Source organism: Notothenia rossii (genome assembly GCF_949606895.1).
Source record: "Notothenia rossii genome assembly, chromosome: 4".
Taxonomy (NCBI): Eukaryota; Metazoa; Chordata; class Actinopteri; order Perciformes; family Nototheniidae; genus Notothenia; species Notothenia rossii.
In genome coordinates, this window is record NC_136902.1 from 70,663,959 (window position 1) to 70,670,166 (window position 6,208).

Sequence of the window (6,208 nt, forward strand, 5' to 3'; positions counted from 1 at the left end):
TAATAAATGGTTCGGCTGCATTAAATATATTACACATCTGTCTTAGTTCTTTATTTTTATTTATCTACAGAGATCGGGCTCGCATCTATCGTTATTCCAACCCAGTTTAGATTGAACCACGCCCACTTCCGCATTACGCAAGGATCGACGTAGCTCTACGCGATAGCGTCATAGACGCGCGCGAAATCTGAATCTGACAAGCAAAATACGCGCGAAATCTGAATCTGACAAGCAAAATACCGTCCTTATAAACGCTGCATAATATACAATATAATAGTGCTTCTTTGTCAATATGACTGACGAACACACTTATGCAGTGCTGAGGTAATGTTAATTCATCATTTAATATTAATTCCTGATGGATATTAGAGGGATACATTAGCAAACATCACCCACATCCCTCTGTTTAGAGGCAGGACACTCAGTGCCCCTCTACACGCTCTGACTCCTCTTCACCCCCATCCCTCTGTTTTATCCCATGTAACCTCCCTGTTAATACAAATCCATTACCCTACATCACAGTATTAAATGACTAAAGGTCCACTGCCCTCTGCAGTCATGAAATCTTTCCAGAGGCTGGTGTTGATCCAACCTAAAGGACATCAGATGACCCCTGCTTGACCTCCTGCAGTTGATGCAAACAGGTAAGTGGATCATGCAGTCAACTTGGGATCGTATCCTGGGACTTCAGCATTCAGCAGTCCCCTGTTCCTACCTCACCCCTCCCACTGTCCCAGCCTTCACCTGGTGAGACATATACACCAATTAAAAGGCATGATTATTACACAGTCTCTTATTCACAGTGCCTAATAAATGTATATATTTTTTTACAGTGCAGATTTTGGCTTTTTTGGGACCATCGCACATGTGTGTAAGTAACAAGTATGTATAATCTGCAACAACTGTCAGGTGGTGTTATTGATTATCTTTGCAAAAGAGCCCCCACCAATATTGATTTTTAAAAATATCTTTTAATTGAAATATGGGAGCAAAAACAAAAGGGTAGAATTGATCATACCATATTATGTTATTATTGCAACTGTTTTTATTATATTGTGTTGTTTTGTTTATATATATATATATATATATATATATATATATATATATATGTATGTGTGTGTGTACAAATGAATTAATATAAAGTGTATATATGTGAGTGTGTGTGTATAAATGAATGAATACATCTGTGTGTATACATTAATAAATACATGTGTGAGTACTTATTAGTGTGTGTTCATATATATATATATATATATATATATATATGTACAAATTATTTGCCATCAGTTAAAAAAAAAGTTGCCAATATTTAAATATGTTACAAAAATTAAAAAAATGTATTCATTTATAAACATATATATATAAACACACACTATTTTATATATATATATACACACATTTATTCATTTATAAACATATATATATATATAAACACACACTATTTTATATATATATATATATATATATATATATATGTTTATAAATGAATAAATGTGTGTATATATATATATATATAAAATAGTGTGTGTTTATATATATATATGTTTATAAATGAATAAATGTGTGTATATATATATATAAAATAGTGTGTGTTTATATATATATATGTTTACAAATGAATAAATGTGGTTGTATATATATATATATATATATATAAAACAGTATCAAACTCAAGGTCCGGGGGCCAAATCAGGCCCGTGGTGTATTTAATTTCGGCCCGCAGGATAATTTCTAATTACTATTAGATCTGGCCCGCCGGTATATTGCACGCACACCTTCACTCAATCCTGAGGAATTCCTCAACTCAGAGCCTGACCCCAAACATTGATGAACTTGCACCCAAGATGATATGCCAAGTATCTGGCTTGAACTAGCATCACAGAGCAGCAAACTGAGTTTCAATGGATGTTTACTTCTGCACTTTTTTTCTCATGACAACAGGGCATGTTTGGTTTTTCTTAGTTTTTCTTTTTTTAATAGTTTTTTTGAAGTTGTTGTTGGCCTGTGGAAAAATGTAATCATAAGAAATGACTCCGGAAAAGCTGCAGATAGAGCCATAAGAAATGAATGCAACTGATTATTTAATGTTTAATGTTGTTTTTATAGGCAATAATTTAAGCTTTGTTAGTTCCAGGTTTAATATGTGCAATAAGTTAATTTCAATAAGTTTTGCAATAAACAGTGAACCAGTCCGGCCCTCGACAAGTACCCATTTTTTTATTTTGGCCCACTGTGTATTTGAGTTTGACACCCCTGGCCTAAACTTTCAACTAAAACAATTGATCAAGTATGAATTATGCTGACCTCATGGAGTTCAAAGATCATCTCCAGGTTTAAATGTTATTTTCTTCATCAACTCACAAATTCAATTCTCTTTCTGAAATATTTGGTTCTGCTGCACCCTCAGGTGTTGGATGAGTGCAACTGCACGCTAATGGAGGCCATCTCATTACTAGTGAACTATAGTTTGTGACCTTACTCAAAGACTGACATGTTATAATTACAAGTGAATTTCCAATTTGATCTGTTCTCTAAGAGAGACATCTGATATTTTTTATAAGATCTGTATTAATTGCATGCAGTTGCCCCAGATTCCCAAAAATGTTTTGGTATAAAAAAATATATGTATTTCTCGTTGCAAGTGGACCTACTGGCAACACGTGCAATGTCATTTAACTAAAGTAGTAGTTGAACTTTAAATATAAAAAAACATGTTAAACCAAAGTAGTTTAGATCAACCATGTGAACAAAATAGATGTAATGAACTCTTATTTTGCTTTGTTTGTGTAATAGTGACTTCACTATTATATAACAACTCTTTTTATTGGGTTCTTTTATTTGGGGTTAAGTACATTGTCAGAATAAGTGAGAAATGAATTTAACTTCTGTTAGACAGCTATCATACTGAATAAATATTTACTGTGAATGTATGCAAAAATGTATGGCATATAGCTGTCTAACAGAAGTTAAATCCATTTCTCACTTATTCTGACAATGTACTTAACCCAAATAAAAGAACCCAATGAAAAGAGTTGTTAAATAATAGTGAAGTCACGTTGTAATAACAATATCTCATCCCTCTCAAGTTTGCTTTTTGTGCTTTGCCAAACGCCACTGTGTCAAGTGTCCTACTTGGGTTGCCGTACGGAGTTGTTCGAGATGGTCCGCCATATTTGATAACTACATACGGCAACTCTAATAGGACACTTGACACAGTGCTTGAGCCTCTACTAAAAGACATTGCTATCTTGGAAAATGAAGGCATCTTTATTTCCAGTATTGGGAAAAAAGTGAAAGCCATTGCATTTGCCTAGATTTTCAGTTTTAGATTTTGGCAGCATATTGTAACCGACAAGTTGACCCCATTCATTTCTACTAAACTGGCTTGTGTATTTTATAACTTATTCATTATGTCTCTAATAATCTCCCAATTTAAAATGTGTTGCAGATAAATGAGATTCACCGCGGTTCCACTTGAGTCAACATTTATGTTCCAGCTGGACAGGTACACGCCAAAGCTTCTGGAGCTGTTCAATGCAAAGGGAGGAGCAGTTGGTCAGCGCATTAACCACATAACAAAACATTAGTTGTTCAGATGTGCTCCCCGACACACTTTACACTTATTCTGATTAACTACAGTCAGTAGGGGCTTGGACTGTGAGCCGTAGGGTCGCCGGTTCAAGTCCCCGACCAGCCCTTAATATGGAGTGTGACTGCTACTTGGAGAGGTCCCAGTTCACCTCCTGGCCCCTGCCGTGGTGCCCTTGAGCAAGGCACCGGACATCCCCCCACTCCCATTGCTCCCTGGGCGCTGTACTAGCTGCCCACTTCTCCTGGTACTAGGATGGGTTAAAAGCAGAGAACACATTTCACTGTGCGTGCTGTGTGCTCTGCATGTGTGACCATTAAAGAGGGTTTCATCCCTCCCATTCTATTCTACATTTACATGCTATCATGCTTTACATGATACCAGAATACTATTAATACATTATATTGAGATAATACACCAGTTGTATGTATATACAAATATTTCTCTATTAGATGGTTATTTGTAAGTGTTGCAGCCACAGATTAGGCGGTCACCAGTTGTCTTTCTTCCCTCGTCACAACCTTTTTGTTCTTCGAGTAAAACTTTGAACATACACGTATTCTCTCGCCTACACTGCTCTGCTGCAGGTACACTTAATTAAATTTACTAGCCTAACTCCGTACTTATTTACAACAACAGAAGAAGACTTCTTCTTCTTATGCTTCTTCTCTCTTGACGCAACCTTGTGGCGAAGACTAACAACAGCATTTCCAAATAAAATACTGCTTAGCAAGAATACAATATCATGACATGTAGATGTGTGACATTAGAAATAATAAAGAACAACATTAGATGCAAATAAAAAATGTATTGTGGGGTTGCTTCTTACATGTTGTACACAGTGGAAATAAACATGCTGGTCAACTTAACATCAGGGATCTTCTTAATTAACATATATCTGAATGAAGCTGTCACATAAACACAAGATAATTGAAAGTAAATCCTTAAAGATTGGTTGAAATAATCGTCTGTTCTTATTTATTCTAGGACCCATGTGCTACTGTCTGTAGAAAGATAGAGGTGACCTTGAGATGCCTCATTGAATATATGGGAGAACGTGGAGAGGACCTACTGTAATCTCTGAGCATGAGGTGAGGTTAAAAATAGGTAGTTTGACATTTTATGTACTATGTCAATATCATGACTATGTGGTAAATTCTTGCAAAACAGTCTTTTTTCTAATGTCTTAAACCCCTTGTAATGCACGTTAATTGCACCTCTGTTACCAGCTAATGTAAACTGGCTGTACTCGTTGTGACTTCAAGACAGATTTTTTTGTTGTTGAGGAAAACACATCACCTATCACCTTATGTTTGCCTCAGTGTGAACATAAATACAAATGTTCTTAAGATTAAAAAACATTAGTTAAGACATGACAAACATTGTTCTTAAAAGCCAGGATTTTGTCAACTGTGTCTGTTTTTATAGGTGCCTTAACAAACAGAAAATACTGTTTAAGTATAAGTTCTAACTTTTTGTAGGTCATTAGCAGCACTTACCTTAAGAGTAACTGTAAGTTGTTAACACAAATGTTAAGACATTCTCCTGTGTCAGTGTTACGTTAATGTTATATATGTGTTGTGCTTCTAAACATGTTACTGTTTTATGAAAACCGTTTGAAAGCACTTTCTGCTGCTTATGTTAATAAAATGTATTAACATTTCCATAACATTCTCTTTTTTAAATCTATTTGTTTAATCTGCAATGTTTAAATGCTATCAAATATTCAAAGGGTTGGATTGAAATCAGGAAGAGTTTGTCATATACGTAGGTTCTGGCAACTCAATTGAGTTTTATAATTTACTTTATTTACTCTTGTCTTTTGTGGTTCTTAGCATATTGTTATTTGCATTGGTTACACTTAATATGTTGGCTTTTAATTGTAGGCTCATCTCATCTTTTCACATGCAGAAAAAATCACAATAGTGAGTTTACCCAACTCCTATAATTGCTTGGAACCACTTGACACATATTTTTTAAGTTTTAGCAAAGTAACACATTCTTGAGTAGATTAAGACTTAAAAAAGTAAGTTTCACCAACAAAAAAAATGCAAAAGTTGACTAAACTCTTAAAATTGCTTGGAACCGCTTGACACATTTTTAAAAAGTTTTACCAAAGCAACAGTTTTTACAGTGCATTAAAGGTCTCCTATTAGACCTATGCTATTTTTAGGCATTACAGTCCTCAGATATATACAAATATATAAAAAAAACATGTCTATGATGTGTTTTGCTCAAAATACCCAACAGATAATGCATTTTAGACATATCCCTCTGTTTCAACCCTGTTAGAGAAGTGCTGATTCTGGGTCAGTAGCTGCTAGCCCCGCCCCCTTTGGAGCACGCAGGCAGACTGTGAGCTCCAGAGAGATGAGTGTTTGCTCTGCTCAGATGCAGCTAAATAATGCCATGATTAAACGCCATTTCATGTTCCAAACCACATCAAGGATTATTTCTGAAACAGTATGGAGCTCAAATGCTTTTTCTCTTGCGGGTTTACCACAAGGTGAGTTCCTTTTTTTATTTGCTGCTTTTTTACACATAGGCTACTCTCTCCAGTACAGGTTAGCTCTGAGTGTTAGCGATCTTTGCTAATGTAAACAAAGACCATATTACGTC

The 6,208-nt window shown here is 35.2% G+C and overlaps 1 long non-coding RNA gene across 2 annotated transcripts; it reads left to right on the forward strand.

The window, feature by feature from the left end:
• The first annotated feature begins 209 nt into the window (after nt 1–209).
• On the forward strand, nt 210–6,183 carry LOC307037621. Of its 2 annotated transcripts, XR_013807727.1 has the most exons (5): nt 210–324; nt 557–747; nt 834–871; nt 3,449–3,505; nt 4,577–6,183. It is a non-coding gene; the product is annotated as an uncharacterized lncRNA (long non-coding RNA). The 2 variants fall into 2 exon arrangements; XR_013807728.1 differs by having other exon boundaries at nt 218–747.
• Nucleotides 6,184–6,208: the final 25 nt, after the last annotated feature.